The sequence below is a fragment of the Colius striatus genome, chromosome 4 (assembly GCF_028858725.1).
Source record: "Colius striatus isolate bColStr4 chromosome 4, bColStr4.1.hap1, whole genome shotgun sequence".
In the NCBI taxonomy this organism is placed as follows: domain Eukaryota; kingdom Metazoa; phylum Chordata; class Aves; order Coliiformes; family Coliidae; genus Colius; species Colius striatus.
In genome coordinates this window covers 69,568,163-69,593,823 of record NC_084762.1, presented here as the reverse complement: position 1 = coordinate 69,593,823, position 25,661 = coordinate 69,568,163, and the positions used below count along the sequence as shown (strand labels likewise).

The 25,661-nt window shown below is 38.0% G+C and overlaps 1 long non-coding RNA gene across 3 annotated transcripts in view; it reads left to right on the top strand.

Annotated features, from left to right (window-relative positions):
• The window catches only part of LOC133625331 (uncharacterized), a 58,317-nt gene that overhangs the window by 12,260 nt on the left and 20,396 nt on the right, over positions 1-25,661 (top strand). For 2 of the 3 annotated variants that reach the window (XR_009818649.1, XR_009818648.1), the window contains exon 2: positions 5,176-5,224. This is a non-coding gene — a long non-coding RNA (uncharacterized LOC133625331). Of the gene's footprint in view, positions 1-5,175; positions 5,225-24,983; positions 25,286-25,434; positions 25,609-25,661 lie in introns of all 3 variants that reach the window. The other variant, XR_009818650.1, reaches the window with a different exon arrangement.

Below are 25,661 nucleotides of genomic sequence, written 5' to 3'. Positions count from 1 at the left end.
TCTTCAATCTCAAATAAGCATTTCATTGTCTTCTGAGGGAGTCTGATGGCATCTGAAATAGCAGCACCTCACTTTCTGCTCTTTTTTGAGCATCCTGGCAATGAAATGGAGAAAGCTGTCTGGACACTGTGGGTAGAAAATATTTTCCTAAATTAAAATTTACTTCACAATACAAATAAGTTTTGTGCAAATATGATGACATGGTTATGGCATTTTTTACTTATGTTCTTAATTTTATGTCAAAATGCTCATTTCCAGGGGAATATTGAGATTTAAAACTAGATATTTTAAAAATTGAAGTTGACAGGTTTTCTATAAATACATGACAGAAATAAGAGAAAGTTGGTTTATTTGGAACTGTGTAGAACGGAAATAATATTAAAGTTTCAAAATGAGTTTCAGTTCCCTGTAAGTGTAACATTACGTGCTAGTGAGGGCATGTTCGTTAAGGCCTGATCCTGGTGGAACTTAATAATATACCTATTAACTTTAAGCGTATAACCAATTTCATTGCAATCTCAGTTAAAATTAGACCGTGTTGCTTGGCTGAACTAGTGCCTAAGGCTAACTGGATGTTCAGTATGTTTTTTGTAATATTCTTAGAGGAGCTGTCAGAGCCAGCAGCCAGTGAGGACCGAAGGGTGGCAGCTTAGCTTACAACAGAGGTGCCTGAATGTCAGACAAGGTCTTTAGGCAGGGATGAAGAGGTCAGTTGGCTTCCAGCAGGAAGGGAAAAAGGAAAACATCCACAGCACTCATATGAGAGTGAGGGTTGGAGGGGAATCAGATGGATTTGTATAACATACAGGAGCAAGAAAGAACACCAAAGATTCCTCAGAGTATTGGAATTAACCTTGAGGTCTAATCTTTACATAGTTTTCCATTTCACATTGAGCCTGGTGTATTTGAGGAAACATTTGTCAAAAGAAAATATAAAATTTTGTCTGAAGAAAGAATGTTTTCCTTTTCTGTAAAATTGTTGATATTATTTTAAAGTACTCTTTAATTGCTGGTAAGCACCAGCGAAAAACTGTTTCATCTGGTGAATTAAATGTCAGCCTTATGCTACAAAGACATCTGGTCCTTCAGATAAAGAAGGTAAATAATTTTGTACATATTAGCAACACTGTTGCTGTGGGGTTTATTTGTGTATGTAAAGATAATGACATGTATGAACACTTGAGGCATTGGGCACTTAAAAAATCCTAACCATAAAAACGGGGAAGAAGTGTGTGGGGGTGTGTCAGATGTAATGCTACAAGGGTGGTGAACATTGGCTTCTGATTGCTTTAAACAGAAGCAATTTCCAGGAGTCAATCCTTTTGTTCCTTTGGATTTTTCTTAAATGAAATGGACTGCATTTATCTTTCCACACTCCGTCATTAGCCTCAGAAACCGCTTTGCGATGAACGAAAGTCTGAATTCTTCGTGTTCACTAAACAAAACCCTAAATAGAAATACACAGTTACTGCAAACTCATTCCATGGTAATTAATGGTGCTATCCTAATTTGTGTCTGTTTAACATCTGAGATATGTCTGTAATGGTCACATTTCTGTTCTCACAGTTTTCCTATTGCTGAAACTTGTATGCTGGAAACTCAACAGTCGGCACTGGTCTAAAGTAAATGAAAAGCAATCTGGAGTAACTATTTTAACATTTGGCTGCCTGAAGCAGCCAAAAGCAATAGTCATGGTCTTCTTTAGATTTCAGACAGATAGAAAGCTCATTAGGTTTCTCAGGCTATTTACATTTCTGAAGCTCAAAAAGTTATCCAGAGGGAAGAAATATCTTCCTGCCAGAACATAGATCTGAGAGACTGCCTGCAGCAAAATATTCAGTAGGTGTTTTCATGAATGATCATGAAGAAGGAGGGGCAAATGTGCTACAGTTTCCCCAGAGTAACCGAATAATCCTGCCTCAGTAATTCTGCAGTGCATGAGTCAGCATTACAGTGCGTGGGAGAATTGTTCTCTTTTTCACAGCTCATGATATAAAATGGACAAATTGCAAGGAAAAGTTTTCAGATTTACAAATGCAAACTTGTAAGTTATATATATATATATATATTTAAGCTTTCAATCACCTTTGGTGGCCCTTTTGCAGTAACCTGAGGTCTTAAATGAGTATACATACTGTAAATATGAACAAGGCATTATAACTTCTGCTGTGCATCAGGAATGGAAAAGGGAAATGTAATTTACTTCATCTGCTCTATACTGCAAGGGCAGAAAAGATAAGTTTAAGATGACTTTCATTCCATCTATCTAGCTTCCAGAGCTTTCCTTAAATGTATGTTATAAACATCGTCCCTGAGAGCTCACCAAGGCAAAAAAGAAAAGCAACATGGATATAACAGACCTTCCAGCTCCTTGCCTTTCCTCTGGTACTCTGAGCATGCAGAGTCATGGACCACTGTGCCAGTGACCCAGTTGTGTGGTTTTCCCACCAAAAAAACACACAAAAAATCTCTAAGTTTGCACACGAAGAAAACAGAACATAAAATATCTACCTAAATTGTCCTCCGTATAATAACTCATCTGTGGTAGATCTGGACATTAAACTTCTGCTTTCTGGATCCTAATGCTGTGCTTATTAAACAAGCCAGTTTTTATCAATCTATCCTTTGGTGTATAGTATCTGCTAACTGTTCCCTGTACCAGAGGAGCTACAGGAAATGCTCCAGGAATAGTGACAGAGCAACATATTTGCTTCTTACTGTATGCTGTGCCCTATTATTTTTATTGGTATTTAGTTAAAATCCCATCAGGATATGTATCTCAACCTCATGTTTACATCTTCACTCATAATGTCCCATTAAGGCATTCTATCCATCAATAAATTACGCATGCAATCAGCAGTAGTTCTGATTAGCTATACATGAATATGTGTTGAATTACAACAAATTACAATGGAAAGCTGTCTCTGTATATGTAGTAAAGGATGACTTTATGAGTGCTACTTACACTTAAAAAGAAAGACCTTTCAGAAGAAAATCTTGGCCATTTTTTTCTGGAAAAATGGCATTAAACGAAATCAGAATTAGTCTTGTTTTAACAGTCACAAGGAATCAGCCAGAAAGCTATTCTGCTTTCTGTCTATTGCTTTACTTTTAATTTATTACTTATGTAATCCATCATGTAAATTGCTTGAGATAAGTAATTTACCGAGATTAGCTAACACCCTCTTCTCATTTCTTTTTAAACGGCTTTTAATTTAATTTGCAAACTTTCTTCTGCATAAAGATGGACTTTTGGATTTTGAAGAAATGTCCATCCAAGTGTGTATGTCTTATCAAGGATTCTACGAGCAAGAGCTAGTAAAACACAAGGATTTATTAGTGTTAGAGCCTATTAAAGTTTTTTCAAGTGTTTTTCTTTCTAGCCCTGTACAACCCTATCCTGCATTCTGTGCTGTGTTTGCCTCTATCATGACTTGGAATATGTCATAGGAATCCAGCATGCACACACCAAGTATTAAATGAAAACAATAAACTATACCAGTGTCTTTGAGAATGTCATCTTGCAAAGAAACCCACTCTGATAATGCTGTTTAGATACCAACGATGGCAGTGGATTTCCTAGATGACTAAAATTATTGATTAAAAATAGATTGGAAAATTGAGCTTTGGTGAAATAAAAGATTTCCCACAGAAATAATGTTCTTAATGGCAATAGGAATGTTTCTATAGGAAATTCCAGAGCTTTGATCTTTAAATCTTTCCCCTACAGTTCTCCTTTGTCCCCTTTGTTTCTCAAAGCATCAGTGACATTCTAAAATAATGTATTAAAAATGAGCAAAAGAGAGATTTCTTCCTGAAAAATGAATGTAGTGACTATTATCTTGTTTCAAAGCTTCCCCATGAGTTGAGAAGAAGAGAAGAAATCCAGCCTATCAAAGACAACCCACGGGCACAAACTGAGATTTTTTATAACATATAGACCCTCTTTGGGCTACAGAGTGGTCTTAGTGAGGCTAGGCATGAATGAACTACTCAGCATATCAACAGCATATCATTTGCTGAGAGAGTTCAGATCATTATGTTCTCCATCTCAGGACTTTTAGTGAAGATACTCTTGTTTACTAGAATTACCATTGTTCTGTTTGTTGAATATCACGTTTAACAATACTCAAGACTTGTAACATTTTTACTTGCATTTACTTTCTTCAACAGTGGAGTAATTAGAGAGTTAAATAAAGGTAAAATATTATTGCAATATAAATAGTAACATACAACGTGCTTCTGCAAACCATTCTGTCTTTCAGATACTGCACATGGCTACTAGCATGCAATGCTGACCTTTTACAATATAGCTCTGTATATTTTCATAGAATCATAGATTGGTAGGGATTGGAAGGGACTTCTGGAGATCATCTAGTCCAACCCCCTGCTAAAGCAGGTTCCCCTTTATCAGGTCACACAGGAATGTGCCCAGGTGGGATTTTTTCCCTGAATTCACTTCTTCTAGAACTGTGAACCCTTCCTGTTCTGAGTCTGAGACCAAATGATTCTTCTCATACATTGGAATCACATCTGGCATTTATTCTTGTATTTTTTGTCTTCCTGATTGCCCACATATCATAAGCATTGTCATCTGGCAATAGATATAAATTATTATCTGGACATAGATAAAAATGGCTATCTCTCACAATTATTGAATTCAAACTTGATGGAGTGCAATGTTTGTTTCCCCTCCTTCTGTTTGGACTCTTGTAAGCACTGTCACTTAACAATCTTCAGATTAATTTTGTATTTAGCAAGTTTCATCTGCCAGGATTTGCAAAGGAAGTAAACTGCCAGATAGTTTTAAAAGTTCATGTTTATTTTTTATTAAAAACTTAAAATGTCAAAACAGTTTGCCAAAGAAATAAATAGAACAGAGAGTTATCTTTTATTAGCACAACTTTTATGGTCCACGCTCATGTGCCTATTTAATTTGTGATTAAAAAATATATTATTTAAGCATTCAAATTTATATTCAGAACCTAAACCAGTTTCTGTCTACTTTATTCAGTATCAGTATAGTGTCATAAAAACCTTGTATACAAACTATCGGAGTTATCATTAGTCAAAGACATGATTTTCCAGTCTCTGTAGTGAAATGTTAAAGATTAAAATTATTTCTTTAAATCTATCAAGAAAGTGAAATCTAAACTTCTTTTTATTTTATTACAGCATTTGATGTTTCATGGTAAGGAGCTATGGGTCCAGATTCTGGTGTAAAGTAAGTAAAAGGCTGAAATTAATGAATTTGTTTTACCCTAGACTGGTTAAGGTTGCAGCCACAGCTTGTAAGCAAATGCATTGTCAAACATTGCCATTATGTTATTTTTTTGTACAGTTCTTAACGAGTCAGATGTCACTTCATTTGCCAGGTTTGCATCTGATAGCAATACTTGTTTTGCTTGTACAATGGTCAGAACAGAGCATAGCAATGTAGAGTGGCAGTCTGAGAGCAGGAGGGAATGAAATTGCCAGTAGTAAGAGCAGTGGAGGCAGGTGGAAGAACAACATGCAAAGAAGCAAATCTTTGTGAACAGAAGCCTACATAGTTAATAAACATTTCACATTTTCCTTTAAATTATCACTTCATTTGCATTCTGGTTAATGTTTATCAGTATCTTTTTTAAAAAAAAAAATATTTTTAGTCTGAGAAATTAAAGGTGGTGAGTCAGATAGTGTTCAGCTCCACACGTTATACTGAGCTGCCACGGAGGACAGCCCATTTATCACACAACAGCAACACAGGGCTTTTTCAGGGCTTCCTAAGCTATAACAAAATATTTTTTTGGTTCCTTGTTGTGAAAAATATTGCGGTCTATATTGCAGCAGGGAAATGCAACAGGGTTATGTCTAAGAGATTTTTATTGAATGACAGTGATGCATACAGATACACAAACCAAAATTATACAGGAAGATAAATTCCATTCTTAAAATCTACAGTACAGTACATTATTAGACTTGCATCACACAAGCTAGGGAAGATCTACCTAATCATGTTAAAATTTCTTACAAAATATCTGATAGTGAGAAACCTTCATGGCTGATTTTTAACTGAATAATAGGTCTGATTTTAAAATGCCTCATTCATTCATTCATTAATTATAAGATGGTCTTATGAATTCTAGAGCATGTCTGTTATATTGAGATATATAACTGTACAAACAGTAACACTAGGATTGCTGTGTACTATACTTTTAACTGCTTAAGCCTCCTATTTGTAGATAGACAATCTTTATTGAATTGAGAAGAATATGATTAAGGAGACATGTAAACACACTCAAATATATAGAACATGTGTTTTTCAACAACTTCTAAATTACATTCTCTCTCTCTTTCTGTTTGCCTCCTGTCAGAAAATATAGTTGATTCAGACAATTTTCAGAATATACTCTTACATTCTTTCTCCTGATTGCACTGCTTTCTGGATTAACATAGAGACAGTTCTAACTTTTTATTTTACTTTTTAGAAAAAAGAAAATATATTCCTTTGAGACTGTATATTGGAACAATTTCCTTAAGCTCACTGGATGTAAGAGGGCACAAAGCTGATGCTTCTGATTTCAATGATTTTTTTTTTTCTAAAAAATAAAAATGTTGCAAACATCAAAGAATTAATTTGACCTTAATAAAAGTTTTCTAAATACAAAATTTACCCTTTAATTTTCATAACACTCTATGATGAGTAATTTCCAACATAGCAGAGAAAAAAGCAAGACTATTCTGGAATGAAAGATTAAGAACATTTAAATATGCTTCATACTCATGGTGGTTTCTGTTTTTCCTTGGACTAAAAAGTTAAATTATTCACAGTTTTATTTACTGGCTAATTAATGAAACAATGCTTCCAGAATACAAGATGTGTTTCAGAAGGACAGATTTTTTAGTTTTCCTTTTGCTATAGGATACAAGAAAAAGTTGGAGTTGCAGAAGATCATAGACTAAATATGAGCTAAAAAAATCTGACACTGTAGCTAAGCAGGCAAATCTTACTCCGGGCTGCATTCACAAGAGCTGACAATGTTGTGGGAGGTAATTATTCCTTCTAATTGATTCCTGTAAGGTGGGAAACATTTTTCTCCATTGTGTTGCTATATTACAGCAAAGAACATGATTACAAATTGTTCTTCAGAACCAATAAGGTAAGAACAAACATAATTAGCTTAAATTTCACCAAAAGTTATCTCATTGAGTATAAAGGAAAGCTTCTGTTTAGCTATTAAAGCACTGAAAGTGGCTTTCTATGGAAGTCATGAAGTCTCCTTCACTGTGGTCTTTAGGATGGTTAAGAAGAATCTTCACTTGTCAAGAAGAATCTTAGTGTAGACCATTGACCAGACTCAGTCCAAAAGGCTGGAGTAGTTGGTCTTCTGAGATTTTGTATTTCTGCTCTTCTAGGAATAAAAAAATATCTGATTGAATTCACCACCAGCTGCAACTCTTCTTGTTACATTTTCTGTTGCATAAACTTCTTTCTTGCTGTACAAACTTCACGTTTGTATTACTGTGAGTGTACATGGATTCAATGAACTTCTAATTATTCAAGTAATGTTCTCACTGCTATATTTCTGGGGACAAATTTTCAGTGTCCCTCTCTAATTGCATGCACTCAATAAGTAGCTAAGCTGTTTACAGACATACAAAACATAAAGCTGGAAGTAGTAAGCAGTAACCTTCCAACTGATCTAAACACGTGATATCTTGTAAACTTTGTGGTTACAACAGAAGACTGGCTTTATCTCAGCTCAGACTTTTGACAGTGAAACATCTTGTTTTTCAAAGTAAGGAGCAACTTAGAGCCCTGACATCCAGTCCCAGTGCTGACTCCTGCCCCTGTTCTGGCTGTGCTGCTACTGCCAGAACCAATAGCTTTCTGCTGCCAGATATGCTGTCTCTCACATTGACAGCAGGATAAAAAAAGATGTGCTATTTTCAGAGCTTCTCCTGTAATGCAATCATGACATACGGTGTGAAACGGCTAGTTAAACTCCTCAAGGCATTTGGGGAAAGGTTCTTGGAAGTGACAATGTTGCTATGGATGTGCTATACCGTGATTCTTCCTAATACAATTTGCCACAGTCTGAGTGCTGCATGTAGGCCCAGCCCTCTGTGACCTGGTACATCAGCCTGCCTGACAGCATGGTAGGGACAGTCCCACATGTCTGCCCTATCTCTTGATATGTGTCTTATGTCAGACAAAGGTGCAGAAAATGGCAGCTAAGAGCAATCAATGGTAATTCCATGGAGAGCTGACACCCAGTACGCTCTCGCTTGCTGTCTGCACTCAGTCCCTGGCATGTTATTGCAATGCTGAGCATAAGAAAGCTACAATCCTCAGAAGTATTAAGACTCTCAGTCTGAAAAGTACAAAAGAAGTTAAATGGGACTTCAACTTATCTTTGTTACTTTTGTCATCAAAATGCAACATTTTGCTTTGCTCTATTTTGAAGTTGCCCGAATTAATCACTTCTGTGCCCATTAGCAAAACCTCTAAGTTTTATCTTTGAATATGCCAGAAATATCTCGTTTTTAACAATATCCAATTCTCAGGAGCTAGTTGATGTGTAACTCCCTGTAGTTTTGCAGAAGAGGTCTTTTCCATCTCTCTTGCCCAATTGATGAGGATTTTCAGTGCACATCTATCAGAGAAAGCCATGCACAAAATTTAATGATTGGTGGTTACTGTGGTTTAGGCCCATCCAGGGATAAAAGACCATGACTAGACTCAAGTACCACAGACTTGAGAATTCCTAAAGGGCAGGGAGGGCTTAATTGCCGCTTATGGTCCCAGACAAAACAGACCAGGCTACTCGGCTTGGGGAAGAAAACAGAAAATAATTTAATCCTCCATCAAATAAAACATAACCATAAAGCCCCAAAACATAACAAACAGAAAACAACACAGAGTGGTACAATAATGAAGAGCACAACCAGCCCTTCCCCTCTTCCTGGACTCAGAACCCTGATCCCCGTGTCTTTTTCTCCTCCCCTGCTGAACAGATCAGGAGGGCAGGGAATGGGGGTTTCAGTCAGTCTATTTTTGATGGCTTCTGCTGTTTGTCTCTCCTCAGGGCAAGTGGGCTCCTTGCCAGAACTCCCCACTCCTCCAAGGGGGTACCTCACACACTAGCAGCCCTGCACAGGCTGCTCCGACATGCGTTCATCCCAAAGGCTGCAGCTCTTCTCTGCCTGCTCACAGAAGGAGGAACAAGGCCCAGAATAAATTTTTCAAGAGACTACCTAAGAGCAGATTGAAGAGGAGTTCACTTCCACTTTCCAAGGAATAATTAAATATTCATTAGATCAGAGAAAGGAAAGAAGATCAAGATAAAATTAACACTAAGTAGTCAAGGCTCTTGGATAGAAGAAAGTCTTCGGAGCAGAGTACTTCTTTTCAAATATTTAAATTTAAAATTGGAGGAGAGAGTAGAGAGTGAGATTCTCCTCTTCTCCCAGATGAGGATCATAAGAAAGCAGTGAGCTATAGTGGCATGTTCATTCTTGTCTTTTTTCTAGGGCACAATGAATATTTAATGAGTCCACGACAGTGGATGTAGATTCTAAAACAGACTGAGAACAAGCTTCTCTTTCTCATCCCAGACTAGCATCTACTCCAATGGTTTGGGAGCAGAAAATATAGGCGCAAGCACCCTATAGCACAGGAACAAAACAATTCTAGTTGTATTTTTTTCTGCATAAATAAATAAGCCTATCTGTGGAAGAGAGATACTCCTAAGGCCATACTTTGTGATAAGGACTGGCAAAGGGGCCTTACACCAAGGGGAATCTGAGTGATTTGAAATCAATGTGAGCATAAGGGACTCCCCACAGACTAGATATGTGACCTAAATCTTATCAATTTCTGTTGGCTAATAAGTGCCTTCTGCTTAGCCTCCTGAATTTGGGGGGATTGTGTGCCTAGAGCTTACATTTTTGTATGCATTCTATGTGAAGGAGTGTATTCAATTAGCTAAGTAACCCAGGGCTAAAGTGTCTTGACAGTTGGGTCCTTTAAGAGCAAATTGAAACTTCTTTGTGAGCCTAGCTCTGGATTTCACATTTTCAGTCTCCACCCTTGACTATACTTCAGGAAGGAAAGCCGGGAGAAATGTTGCTATTTTATATTGTTGCTAAGATGTCAAGGTTTCTGGACATCTTCCAGAGGTGAATGTTAGCTCAGTGTGTCAGTTGCCAAGAAACCTCTGCTTCTTGTACATACAGGTTTTACTCTCTCGATTCATGGTGTCATTATTTCAATGATTGTAGCTGTCACAAGAGATTATGACCAGATTTATACCATCCTTCAGGTAACATGAACCCAAGGAACTGAGATCTTTTTTATTTATAATCTAGTAAAATAAGACTTAAAACATCAAGTAAGTTCTCAGGAGAGCCCTCTCAGCAGATGTTATGTGCAGTTGAATGGCTAATTGACCTGAAGCCATTAAAGCTGGTGGCTTCAGGCTTATGTATAGAAGATTTTCTTCAAGCATCACAAAATTATATGACACAAATGTGTCACAAGTCCACACTGGAGAAATCCATCTGCAGCCATGCACATGAAAGAAATTCTTTCCTAATCATGTGTCTTTGAGCATTCAGACACAGAGCTAGGCATTTTCAGTGTTTATTCAGCTTTTCAGGGAGAGACAAAACGATCCTTGTCCAAATGAAAAAATACTGAGAGAAATGAAAATGTTTGTTTAAAAAGACTTTTACTTAGAAAATGAGCTCTAATAAAGTGTGTCAGCTCTGCAGAACTATCTGAAAGTGAGAGATTCAGTTCCATTTGAAAATATTGTATCAAAGAGAAGAATATTGGTCCTACATCATGCCACTTCGGACTCTTCCCCAGAGTCAGAGAAACAGTCAGCATCAGCAGGGTGAATCATCTGCCCTGCATGCAGCCCTGTTTGGCAAACTGCAAACAACCATCTCCTGGGACTCTGCTCCAGTCTGCACTTTTATCCCTACTGGAGGCCCTAGCTAAAATAAGGAACAACACATCTGCAATGTGCATTTACTCTACTGCCTGACAAAATGAGAGTAGATGAGTATAAAATAGACTTTGAGGGGTAGAGGGAAGTATATTTGGAGAATTAAGACGTCTGAAGTAGAATCTTTTAAAGTTTCTGAAGCCTGATAAAGAACATCAGGCAGAAGTATAGTCAGCAGAGAAATTTATGTGGAAACTTGCTGGGATCCCTGCAGGAAACACGGAAGTGTTTATATATTTGGAGTTAGGTCAAAGGTTAGGTCAAGGGTGAACCCACTGTAGCAGAGTTTATTCCTCACTTCTAATTTGGGTAGTTTACTCACTCCTCACATAAGCCAAATCAAAAAGTTTATCCACAGTACATTTTCTTACTCAGTTGTTTAGAGTCACTAAGATTTCATCGTTTCTTTCTTAAGAATATTGAACTTATTCCAGGACTGGAAGCTGACATTCTAGGAATTTTTTAGTATGAAATGCACTATCTACTAAGTGAAGTAACTGTAGTGGAAAGAAGACATGTTTTCTAAGAGACTGTTGAGTAGTGTGTGGCTAAATCTGGCAAAGAACTAAATGCTTGCATTTTCCATTGATGTCAGCTCTCGGGACATCATCCTATAAATGTGAAGCTGTCTGAAGAAGTATTGCAGACTGACAGTGATTTAAAATAGATTAAGAAATTAATGATATAAGGGAACACATAACCTGAAAAGATGACATTTTTAACATGTCTTGATACTTTTCTATGTGTTCAGAGACACTCTACTTAATGTCTAGGGTATTTTTGCAATGTTTTAAACAAAAGCCTCTGCTGCATCAATCCTTCAACCTAGAACTATTCTGATTGTTTTCATAGGCAGGTAATTCTGAGATTCTATTTCCCTTTAAAAGTCCTAATAAAAGGATAATCAATGTGAGCATGTCTCTGATCACTCTTCTGCGACTCTCTGAGATTACTAGATCTAGAGAGATGGAATGACTTAATTCTGTTGCTTCCAGAGGTGTCTCATTGAACAGTCTGTTCTCTTCTTGGCTGGCTGCTTTCTATATATTATCCACTATAACAGAACACACTGGACTTTCAACTGCTCTTTTTAGCTATTCCAGCATGTGACTCACTGTGCATAGCAGTGTTGGCCTTAAGATATCTCTCTGTTTCACTCAGCAATAGCCTGGGAGCTAAAGAGCAGCTGGATGTAGAAAACTGTTAGCAATGAAAAATCACACAATCTGTGTAACTTTTAAAAATAAAAACTGAAGCACCAAAGAGGCTAAAATTTTACTTTTGTCAATTCCTTTTTTGAAAAAGAAATTTCCTTTATTTTTCTTCTCTAAATAAAATTTACCACAGAAAATGTAGCCATTTTTCTCTTCATTGTACATTGACAAAAACGTGCTGACTTACTCGCTGCTTTCCCTAGTGTTAATTTTCTTTCATCTTGTAGAGAGATGACATCTTTCATTCCCCTAAAGGAACAAAAGATTCTGGATTTGCTGGCATGAGATGTTCTCATGGAAATATTCAAATACACAATTATAATATGATTTGTCCTTACATGTTCTTAGAGCTCACTAAATCATATGATATTCCATTCTCTTGTGGAAAAGCCAACCTATAATCTTCCCTTCCCCCATTTTGTGGGAGACTCTGAGAAGTCAGCTGAGATATGAGCAAAGGACGTGGGTGATTTAGGCCAAATTCAAGGATGAGGTAACATGTTTTGTAATTTATGCATTGCTGAGTGGGTGTAAATTACACTGGATGGCTAGATGCTGTGAGTTTCGGGTAGTCACTATCCTGAATGAAATCCAACTACTGCATTGCTACTGTCTAGAGAAAAGCAGTCACAGTATCTCTAGTCTCTCTCCTGTATTAAGGGATGTACATGTGCTGCTTAGGCCCTTGAAATATAATGAAATATTCTGGCTTTATGTCAGAGCAGGAAGGAGAAAAGGCTCCTAGAGGTGTGAGTGTCTCTTGTCTCTACCATGAGGAGTATCCTCCAAGAGCTTCTCATTCCTGGGAGATGCATTAATTTAACAAGCCTCCAGCACCTTCATCTGTAAAAACAGAAAATAACTTGGCCTCTTTTGTGTTACTAATAGGAATCTTCCATGTAATTATTTCCCAAATTTCAACCTTCAGGAATATTCTGTTTCACAAGAGCCAGATGAGGAAGTAACCATCATTACCCAGTGCAATGTCCATGGAACTGCTTTCTTTATCTCTGGGTACTGTATGATGAAAGAAGAATGCTCAAGATATAAAGGCTTTGCTTGTCCTCCTGAATTTCTCAATAAGAGAAGCTAGCTTTGTAATCAAGCTTTACCAATGATGTATTTTCCTTTTTTGCACCATTTCACTGCTTAAAAAAAGCTGCAAGTGTGTTCACATTTTTTGGGGGAACTACATGCTACAAAGAACATGTATCTTTTAGATATATTAAGATTTAGGTGGCCTAATATAAATATCCCATTGTTGACTATGATTTGAGCCTTCTGGATGGTTTATACAATAGTAATACACATTGATTATCACTAGATTTTTTTTAACTCCAGAGGATCTCTGCCACTGGACTGGCAACCAAAAAATTCCAAGAAGAGCACTTTTCCAAGAGAATATTATACAAAGATCTCTTGAGAGACTATCATATCCAGCAAAATATCCCCATGTTGTCAATAAACTTTGCCATAAGAATTATCATCCAGACTGCACAGAGGACACCTTAACTAGGGAAACCCATTTCAGTTTTTTTGCACCACTAGTCTCTGTCAGCTGTATTATAATAAGTCTCTTAGTAAACTCTTTCCTTAACTGCTTCATCCGGTACTTATTTGCTTTATTTTGTACCACCTGTTTTCTTCTTCTGGAAAAACACCCCACAACTCATGGAAGTATGTTTTGAAAAGTAGTTTCTAATCTTGCTTCTTAAATGTACTTCTAAGTTCCACTGAATACGTACAAATATAATCAGAGCATTTGTTTGTTTGTTTATAAAATGCCCATGGAGATATCCACAGTGAAAGTAATATGAAGGCAAGGACACAATGGTGCTATTCTGATGAGAGAATCAAATTGGGGTGCTAAGTGGATATCAGGGGAAAAGTCTGATTAAAAGTCTTTGTACACAATCTCCTTTACAATGTAAATATTTTTTTCAATTTCTACTGCAGAATAAATATCTCTCTGGTAATTCCTGTTGAAAAGTCACTGCCATGAAACTATGCAGGCCAAGAAGAAAAAAAAATATCTGTGGCTTGGCTTGGCTTACAAAATCATGCAAGGAAAAAGAGCACACAAGGCATGCTTCTGCCCTCTGTACTGTCTGTGCCTGTAAAGTGTTACAGCACACATGAGAAAAAGGGTTTCTTCAGAATGTTATATCCAGTCATGTTCAAAGGAAGCAAGAAGGTGGTAGACCTTTGACTGCAATCATCGCTATTTCCTCAGGGCCAGGTTAAAGTAACTACTGTAACTGTAAAGTAACTATAACTACTGAGCTGGCCTGAGAATAAGCTCTCCTCTCAGATAGCTCAGTAATACTAGTATTTGAGTAAAGTCATATCTGTAACCATGTCCTTAAGATACCTACTTCTCCCATAGTACAGTGGGTTCGGGAGTAATAGATTTGAAAAGAAAGGTCGGTGTCAGTCTGGCACTGTGGTGTGGAAGGGGCTGTGTGAGCACTAGAGAAAAGGCTTGGTTGTTGAGGGAGCAACTCAACGGGAAAGGATGAAGATGAGTCTGCACAAAGAGGCTGGAGAGTGTATGTACTCCAAGTTGGATATTCTTACTGTACATCTGATGACTTTGGTTCATCTCATTGGGAAATCTGACAGCTTCCTACGGGTTAGGCATAGCCTACAGATTGTTTTACTACTTCAAAGGTAAACTTTCTGGCCATTAAAGATATGTTTTCAGTAGAGCGTGTCTGGCTGTGTGGTGAGATAGAGTGGGAGAGTTCATGTGGTTTAGACAGGATGCCTTGAAGGTGTTGACACAGTGCAGGACAATTAGAGGAGATAACCACGGTGAATTCACCTTCTCCATCACTTCTCAATGAATTACCTCTGGATTAGAGGTTCCTCAATGAAACTAATAATCAAAGTTATTTAAAAAAAAAAAAAAAGGTTTATTTGGTCTTTTTCTAAAAAAATAAACCTTTGGTTTTGTCTTGGAATCTTTGTTAATTGCTTGTCCTAAACATATGGGCATCTCTTAGGGATACTGGTCCCCTTCCCCCATATCAGACTGTGAACTTTCTTTAACCCAGCCCTTCCCATTCAAGAAAATGCCTTCTTGACCTGATTAATTAAGCAGTTGACCTTTCCACCTCCACGTCTCTCATTCATATGCAATTGCTCCAAGATATCTACATGACAGAGAACATCTTTAAGGGTCACTAGAAAGAGTAGTTAGACTTAAGTACCTAACAACAATGGTATGTTTTAAAAGCCCTGTACATCTGAAAAGTGTTTTAGTGTGCATAAAATATGGCATTGCTGGTCATCTCTGACTCTCTCAGGCATAAAGAGAACTGGAACAGCAGACAAGCCATCCTCACCTCTGGTTAGATAAAAACTTTGTGGTGAAGACATATGCAGGATTGTGACAAATGTTCTTTCTAAAGAAACAAGCTTTAAAAAGAAAGTAGGCAAAGCATTCTACTCCCTTTTTACTTGTGTACTGGAAGCCCTGTCCTTGGTACAATAAACCAACTCGAGATGAAAATTATCTTTGGTTTCCTTATAGTCTCCACAGATTAGAGAGGAGTGGAAACAGTGTAATCTTCTCTTCTGAGCAGGAGATACATCCCGGATGTTTATGTGGTGTCAAGCTTAATGGACTTCTAACACTGCTAGTTTTGGAAAGAACTTTGGAAAGGGCTTTTTTCTTTCACTGCCACAACCCTTAGATAAACATTTACTTTTTCTAAAAAAAGCATCTCAAAATTATGGTGTTTTGTGAGTACAATACACTTGCTTTGCACAGATGTAAAAAACAGCAAAGATATGAGAAGGGGAGAAGCTACTCAAATACTCCAATTTATGTTGAGTAATATCAAATTTTCTGCTGTCAGCTGTCATACAGCATACAGCTTGCCTACAATACATCCCAAAGCCACCTTACCCAGAAAAAATTATGACTTGAAATAGGCCAGCAAACAGCATTAGTGCTCCTTTTGACGTTTGATATTTGGTGCCAACATATGTTGATCCCACATGCAGAGGCTTGTTTCCTTCAGCTAATACTACCTTTTTTTTCCCCGGCTGCTGCTTTTGTAGAAGATGAGAGAAAAAATGCAGCAATTGCTTGCATTTGTTCTGCCAGGCTCAATTTGTTGCAATGGCATCATTATACATCTCATTAAGTAGTCAAGGGCAAACTATCAACTAAGATGTCCTCTTTGTGGTTCTCTATGGGTGGCTAAATAAATGAAGAGTTCAATAAATATTTGATGTTTTCTGAGAGATGAGAGGTAGCTTTCTTTGTTGTTACAGAAAGTCGTAGGCTAGCACTGATTTTTAAGGAAATAGCCAGCCTTTAAAATATGTTGACGATGCTACAACAGTGGCAGAACTTCATTTAAGACAATGATTTGTTTGTGTGATTTGTAGTTCCTGATTCAAATAGTCTTACTCTGATAGGAGTGTTCTTCTTTGTCTACAGGAGCAAGATTTAGGCCCCTTTCCACACATGCTTTTGCATGGCTAAGCATCAGCTCCTATTAGCACTCATATCCTTAGTGAGTAATACTTGCAGAGAGCAACAGACCTTTCTCCAACTAAAATCCCTGCAAGGACATATCCATAGCTCCAGTATCCCCTTTCTGTTCTCAAGGACTCCAAGAGAGAAATCAGCTATTTGGGAAATCCCCTGCCTTGAAGGAACTCTCAAATAGCAGAGGCGAAATCACCTGTCCCCTTTCTCTGAGTAGGAGCCATTGTGGTCATGGCCAAGGAGTGCTTATGCCTGGAGTTTTGCCATATATTAAGGTCTCTGGTCATTATGTTTCCCAGAGGGCTTCATTGTTGGGAGCCATTAGGAACTGTCTGGATGGAAATGTTGAATCAACGTTGTTCCACAGGAATGAAATGGCAGTACACAAGTCATCTGAGATTTTTTGCAGGGAGCATTCCCCCATTCTCCCTGAGAATGTTTTGTCCAGTCTCATAGATCAGATCTCATAGGTCAGTGAGTTTCGACCATGTCAAAATATAGTCCTGGTCCAGGATCTGGATTAGAGATTAGTTTAGTTTATATTGTGTGTGAAACATCGCTCTCCAACATGTAGTTCTGCCTGATATTCAGTGGTATGGTATCATCCATACAGTGTGGATGAGAAGCTCAGGTAGAATCATACTCCAGAAGGCAAACAACTTCCTTTTCAAACTTTCTACCCCTCAAAAATAATGGATGTAGAGGATATATCCTTTCACTGGCAGATTGCCTCAGGGTAAGTGAGGTGACTTTGTTTAGGATGTAAATGTTCTAAATTTCAAAATAGGACACAAGATGTTAATCTGATTGAGTGGGAGACTGACCTTTGTAGAAACTGCAAAGAACAGGCTTTCTGAGGTCAATAAAAAGAATAATGAAAACTCCAGACTGGAAGTATAGGGACCCCAAAAGTGTAACACATGTTATAATATATATGACAAGACATATGACAACATTTAAAAATATCTGAAGAATATTTCCATGAGTTTCCTATACATTAGTAATTTTAAAACATATTTATTGAGTGATACTAGAAAAACTTGCAGTTGTTTAATGACCTTTCTGTTAGTTTGAGTTGAAATCTGTAGTATTGTTCCTTTCATCCTATGATTATTCCATTTCTGGAAGTAGATATTTTTGTGCTGATTTACATAAGACTTACAAATATATGGTGAGCTACAGCAGACAGGATAGGCAGGCATACCTTTTTTTATGTACTATGTCAAAGAAAAAAGTTGCATTGACACTACCAGAAAACTTAAGTATCCAGTAATTGTCAGTTTTGGTAAATTAATATAATACTATGACTGTTAAACTCTTGAAAACTGCAATAGCAGCTCTGTTTTATTCTGAACATGAGAACAAACCCTGTAATTAAAATACCGCAGTTCCCTTTCACTCCTGTGGCTGGCAGAAGTTTTCTATTCCAAAGAAGCATGGAGTCAGTGCCTCAGTCCCCACTCTGGCATAATTCATTTTAGATTCAGAAAATATGGCATGTCTGAATCTCCATCTGGCAAAACCAAAATGAAATATTATTGCAGTCAAACTAATAAGCACTTCCGGAACACTCTAATGGATAAATGTATCCACGTAAATTCAGTGTAAGCCATTGAGGGATACTTTTGTTTGTAACTGGGCTGAAATGACTCCAAATGTTTTATGTTCATTCATTTCATCCGTAACCAGAACATCTATTTTGTTTGAAGCATCCAAAGAACAACTCTTTTTTCTTGCTCTAGAAAGCAAGTGGAAGCATTATAGTTGTTACAGAGCTGGTTGTCTGGACTGAATTTAAAAAACAAAGTTATACCTTTAGGCCCTACATAATGGTTTGTGTCTTGGAGTTTTACTTGGAAAAAAAGTGTCAGAGAAAAAAAAACTTTATAAACAAAGTTTACTGTGCTATCTTGAACTATTGTTAGTCAAGTCTCATTCAGCTTGACAGTTGTGGTTTCTAGAGCTACTAGTTCTAAGAATCACTCTCACCGCTGATGCATATAAAAGATAAATAGAGAGAAATACAGGCAAATACAGGCTATTGTCGGTATTTGGTTCATTTTGCCTTCCCCCCCCCCCCCCCCCCCCAGCTAAATTAAGCAAATCCTTGGCAACACACCTGAGATTTTCAATTTCTGCAGAGATACATTTCTGTAAATTGTCGCTCAGCTTCAGGTCTCGGAGACTGAGTGAACTGAAGTTGTTTCACAGCCTCCCTGCTGTGTAGGTTGCAAAAAAAAAAACTGTGCAAAAAGGAGTCTGAATCACAGGCAATACCAGGCAACCTGCAGCAGACCTTTAGAAATTAGAGACATCTTGTACCATTTGCCAAACAGTGGGGAAAGTGTGAAGATGACTAAGATAATTCAAAGCCCTTTTGAAAGCCCTGGCATGCCTCATCATGTTCGATTTTACAGAGAGTAATTTACTCCCACCACAACATTTTGCTACATTCAAATGAAAACCTGGAAACTGGTGTTATGTTAGTGTAGTACTAGTAGAAGGTACTAAACCTCAATTTGGAAAGCTCCACTCACCATGAAGTTTGAATGGGATTTTGAGGGCAAAGGGTACTCTAAGAAATTTATTTTATGTTACCTCAAGAGGAGTTAAACATCTCTCTATGTTCAGGGTGAGAACACAGGTCTACTTATTCTAATGAATTCTTGATTAGAATCTCAGTCCCCATCCCCCTTCAGGAATTGTCACCATAGATCTGAATTAATGTCAAATGAGATTACGGCTATCAGTCTACAGTGACGAATCACAGAATCATTACAGCTGGAAAAGACCTTTAAAGTCATAGAGTCCAATCACATCAAGTACATGAAGAAGGGCCCCCAAAACAGTAACTTGGGAAAAAAGTTTTATATTGCCTATTTGGGCAAAAAACAATGGTTTGTGGTTTTTTCATCTTACTGTTTTTTCTATTTTGATTGTATTTAAATTAGTAACTTTCATCAGGGCTACAAGACACCATTGCTCATGACCAAACCCCAGTACAGCAGTTACTTTAGCCCATGCATTTTCTGAAAGATAAGGACAAGTAGTATGGGATAAAAAAGGGACTTTCAATGGTAAATTACCTATGTGGTTATCAACTCAACACACTGGGCAATGTAATGCTCTCTGTTTTTAGAACAGATTTCCTACTCGAGTCAAAGGAGACCTCTTAAAACTCATAGCATATTAAAGTCCTTTGTACTTGTATTCTTGATTTCTGGGATGAATACCATCAAGTACTATTGAAAGTTAGCATGCTGAGTTTTTAAGAATACTGATAATGTTTCATCTTTATGGCCAAAAAGAGTAACCTCAGAGTAGAAATTTGCTGTCAGTTACCTTGAGAAAGTAATGCAGTTATTGCCATCTCTTTTTCTTTGGTTAGTTCCTTTGTGCTCGGTGTGGTATACTCAAGAGTTTGTATTGTATAATTGACATCTTTTTAAATTTCTATTTGTGTCTCTCTAGTGTATACTACTCTTTTATTGCTTTCAGTGTGATGATGAAACCATGACCTAGCCTGTAATAAGCAAAGTTCTGGAACATTAAGATGAAAAAATAATTTAAAAAAAAACAAAAGAGATCAAATGCATTAATAACCCTTTAAGTTTATAAACTCCAAGCTTTCTTCAGCACACACTTATAGATGAACGTTTCAAATATTTTAGTGTAAGAAAGTATTAGGATTGACACTGTCATAGAGTCCTAATTAGAACAACACATAATTTGAACAGACAAAATAGAAATGACTGAGATTTTATTGTGTTTTATGAATCTGCTGAAAAACACTTGGATTTTATATATAAAAAAAAAGGACAAGGAACATGGCTTATGGCACTTTATCTTCCATAAAATGAAGCACACAGCACATGAATAGTGACAGAAGCTTTGCTAGCACAGCTTATGGTGTCCACGGAGTATAGCACTCACCAGAGACCACGGTTGCTTCAATTACAGGGTCTACTTTTACATGCTATAAATAATCACAAAGTCTACCTTCCACAGTATCTGATTATGTGACATACAACAGATCAAGTGTTTCTTATGCTTGTAGTATCTGGGTTACATTTGTCCCATGGTTATTTGGGCATTGGTGAACTTACCAGAAAACAGCTATGAACAAAATCTCAGGTACATCTATTTTTGCTTGATATTCCCTTGGGAAACAGGTCAGAGCAGACACAGAGCCACAGTCATAAAATGGACATTAATGTATATGTATTTCCCAGACCACGTTTTAAAGCTCAGACTAACAAAACACCACAAATGGCTCTTTGTGAAGGAATTCTGTGGTACTGGTGTTGTTCATGATCATGAGAAAAAGACTAGAATTTAGGGGTAAAAAACCTTTACAGAACTTGTAACTGGGGTAAGGACTAAATAAAGGACCTCTGACTGAGACATGGAAACAAATTAGACAGGCTCTAATTTGGTCATAGCATTTTTATTTAGTGAAATTCCATTGCTACAAATCCCTATTGTATGTCAGTTTTTCTTGTTAAATCTATTTTTATTAACATGTAAAATGAAATAATCTCAAAGTCCTGGAGTAACTGGGAGCAACAGTACCCAGAGTTTCACATCCACATGCAATATTTTCAGATTTACTGGAAGGAAAAACAGATATACTTGTCTGGAATGCTTTCTTGACCAGCTTCATCCTGCAGTGATTAATTACAGTTGCATTTCAGTCCCTCGGAACAAGGGATTTATAATAGAAATATTGCTCAGTGTGCTACTTGTGTCAGCACTGCATATCCTGACTGGGCTTGTTGCAGCAGATTTTGCTTACATCTTAAAATGCCTTGCAAGAGCTGAAGCTGTTGAGGATATTTTCAACCCTGTAAGTCTGCAGATCCTGAGTCACAGTCTGCAGAAGGTTGGTCATAAATACAGGAGCATACAGAAGAAAAGCTCTGTGGTGCAAAATGGACTGTTTAAGCAGAGGCTGCATGAGCAGTAGTGCTACTATCTGGGTTTATCCTTGATTCCCTTGATGGTTTCAAAGCACCGAGAGCGTTCATACTCACAAATCCATCTCTATTGCTCTTGCAATCAGTTACTCATTTCTGACTGCTGGGAACTAAGAGTAGTCTCATAGCTAACGCATAAGCCTTGTGTTTTCTTTCTGATTGTACAGAGTAGAACTTTGGAGATCGCTTTTATTTCTCTGTTTGCTTTTATTTCCTCCATTGTAAAATGCAGGGAATAGCTATTCCAAATGCTTTGATTTTATCCAGAGCACTAAAGAAATTCAGTTAGATGGGAAGAAATGCAACAAAACAGACAAGAGAATTGTAATCTGCAAACCATGACCAAGAAGTGAGTTGCCATCCTTCAGCTGCTCTGCTGTACGTTGCCCACGTATTGCTTTAGCAGCAGCTTTTTTCTTGTGACCCAGAGTGCTATTGCTGTTTCACAGTGCCCCAATTGTCCCAGGCTCTGTATTTTTGAGATAAGGAACATGACAACGGAATCTATACTGACAATATGTGGTGGTTCTAAACCACTGTACTGGGGACACAACTGAGGACGCAGCTAAGTGTTGCAGACTGTGGCAGCTGAGAAATTAAGGGCTGTTGTATGAGTCTTGATGTAAGGTGCAGGGAGAAAGTGACAGTGGTATTTGCTGAATGAATTCTACTCATGGATTTTGGTGACAGGGTATTCAGAGAGACCTGAAAAGTGTGAGTGACAATTTTCTGCCTCTTCAACACTTCGCTTCTTTACTTGAACTTTGAGGTATAGTCAACTTTAAGTTATGCCTCAGCAATTTTTTCCTGCTAAATCAGGAAGAAAGTGCTGTAGATTTTTCAGACTTGTCATGGTTTAGCAAGGAGCAGCTTTTCTTGATAACGGGGAGGAAGTTGCAGTGAAGACCTGGTAAAGAGTTTTTGGACTCTCCCCTGACTTCTGGGTTCAGACCCACCTCCGGCCCGACTGGGCCAATCTGGCGCCTCTGCCATCACTATTTAGGGATGGGAATTTGAAGTGCTGACAGGAGGTGTAAGAATGATACAAGATGGAGGTGACCATGTGGACCCCACAGTCAGAGAAGGAGGAAGGAAGGAGGAGCACTAGACCAGAGACCCCTCTGCAAGCCATAGTGAGAATGCAGACTGTACCCCTGCAGCCCATGCAGGGCCATGGCAGGACTGAGAGCCACCAGCAGCTCCAGGTGGAGTTCACCCGGAAGGGCGAGGGACAGTGTGGGGAGGCAGCCATGGCCCAGGCCGTGTTGGAGAGCCTGCACGCCACAGAGCAGCCCCACACGAGAGGCAGAGAGGAGCTGCAGCCTTTGGGATAAATGCAGGTCGGAGCAGCCGGTTCAGGGCTGACATGTGTGTGAGGTACCCCACGGACTTGCAGGGAGGACTGGTGTGGAGCCCACCTGCCCTGAGGAGAGACAAACAGCAGAAACTATCAGGAGTAGATTGACTGAAACCCTCATTCCCTGCCCCCCTGGGCCGTTCATGGCTGGAGGAGGTAAAAACACCACGATCAAGGCTCTGAGCCTGGGAAGAGGGGAGAAGTGAGGAGAAGGTGGGCTTAAAGGGCTGGTCGGACTCTTCATTGTTGTACTTACTCTGTGTTGTTTTATTTTGGTTATGCTTTGGGGTTTATGGTTATGCTTTAGTTGGTGTTGCATTAAATTATTTTCTGTTTTCTTCCCCAAACCCAGTAGCCTGGTCTGTTTTATCCTGGACCTGGAGCAGCAATTAAGCTCTCCCTGCCCTTTGGCAATCCTCAGGTCTTTGGTACTTGAGGCTAATCATGGTCTTTTGTTCCCTGATGGGCCTAAACCAGGACAAGACTCCCAGAAGGATTGATACTTTGATGGTGTCACGGTAGGTTGTGCATTCATAAATTATTGCTAGTTGAAAAATAATATATCGAAGAATAATCTCTTTAAATAAAATTGTTATTTTCCCCTATCTTAGGAGAAAATACTATTGGGATTAAAAATAATTAAAATGTCCTAATATTTTACTTTTTATTAGTTTTCTTTCTTTACATTTATTCATCTGTCTTTAGCACTCATTACTTGAGTTGTTCTGACCAATGTAGGTCAAAATCTTCTTATTGATTAGCAGGTGTCACTGTGAATACACACCAATAACACCAGGGCTCCATGGAGGCATAAATATCTGTCTGCCTACATTGCACTGCAGAAATAACATTTTTAGTCAGTTTTCCTTTTTCTCTCATTATTTTCTTGTCTCTACTTTCACGGTAGCATAAGTTTTAACAAAATGCTAGACCTTCTTAGCTGGCAGAACAAGCAGCCAACAGATTTTGAAACAGGAAGGAAAAAACGCGTAATAACTTTTTCAGAAACCCATAATTAGCTGGGTCACAAGATGTGCGTAGAGCATGTACCTATTTCTGTCAAAACTTTGCTACCTTAAAGTTAGGCTCTTGAAGTCATTCCTGAATCATTCATTAAATGCAGATTAGGCTTGCTATCTTACCTAATCAAGCTTGCAGGCACTGAATTTCCTAAGAGTCTGGTGTCCTTAGCAATTCAGTCACTGGATAATGCAATGACTAGGAACGACAGCTGTCTATGATAGGACTGCATTTTACTTGTCTCCTTATCGCTCTTGGGCAATTAGCTTCATTTGAGCCCTATGAACATCTTTTAGTAAGGGATTTTTTTCAACCTCAGTGAGAATATCTAGTTCCTGTAACCAAACGTATAGTGTCTGAAACACATGATGGTTTTTGCTGGAGCAGACATATGACCCAGTTTTTCTCTACTATTAGTAGTGAACACTTCAAAAGGTAGTTTTGATCAAAATACAAAGTGTTGAAAACAAAGATAAAGCAACTAATACCTAAATACAAAATATTTTGTTTGTTTTTATGTGGATTATTTGTTTTGAGTGATACTTGCTATATCAGTTTTCTATTCCATATGCTCCCTAAGACAAATGGTCTCAGAATGACAAAAATAAACACTTTTCAAAGGTTTATATTACTGAAAACAGAAGACCCTTAAAGAAGAAAGGCTTTTCCTTCTCATGAATCGTGTACTGACACTTTTCATGCATTCATATACACTGAAGTAGTTTGATATGAGGTCCAAGGTCTAAGAAAACTTTATTCATATATTTAGTTATTACCATGTGACATTATTAAACACAGTATGGTGGTTGCATGACAGATCTGGTCATCACACTGACATAATTATTCCTCAAAATGAAAATAGTCTCAATATTCCACAAGCTTAGATGTTTTTCCCATTTGCTATTTTTCTTTCAGAAAAGCAAAGGTATTTTCAGTCCCTTCTCTAACCCAGGTAACTGCTCACTGCTTGCAAAGTCCTCTGAAAAATAAGAATAGGAATGATCTGACATTTCCATTTACCTGGAGCCTTTACAAGGATGGAAATAGAACTTTAGTCAACAGAAATCAAGAGCTGGATTCCGCAAATCACTTAAGAGCATAGTCAGCTTTCTTCACAAGAACAGCCTACTGTGGTTCAGACAGAAGCCATCCTGGAGTGACAAATGTTCAGCAAAGCTACATTGACTCCATTTCCTGCTTAACTGTGAGCTTGTGAGGTAAATCAAGGTCCTAGTGTGGAGGTTGGGACCATGCAGAAATCATCTGCAGCACAGTGCTTCATTGACAACCTCTCTATTGACCTTACCTCTATTGTCAGCCTTGAAAAACAGGAGCTTGCATCATTCATGTTTTTCTTGTCCTTTAGCCACTACAGTGATTGTCAACTAAAAACTGACGTCTGTAGTACAAGGCCTGAAAATAGCCGTGCATGTGAGTGCTATGCTAATGGGAATAACACAGTAATCACTTCACATTCATGTCTTTGGTGAACCTCTGGAGGAAAAGTGAAGAGCATTTCCTCTACCTACCTTTACTGCAGGTAATTCCTTCATCCTATCCCTGTCTGACTATTCCTTGGGTCAAATCCCTAAA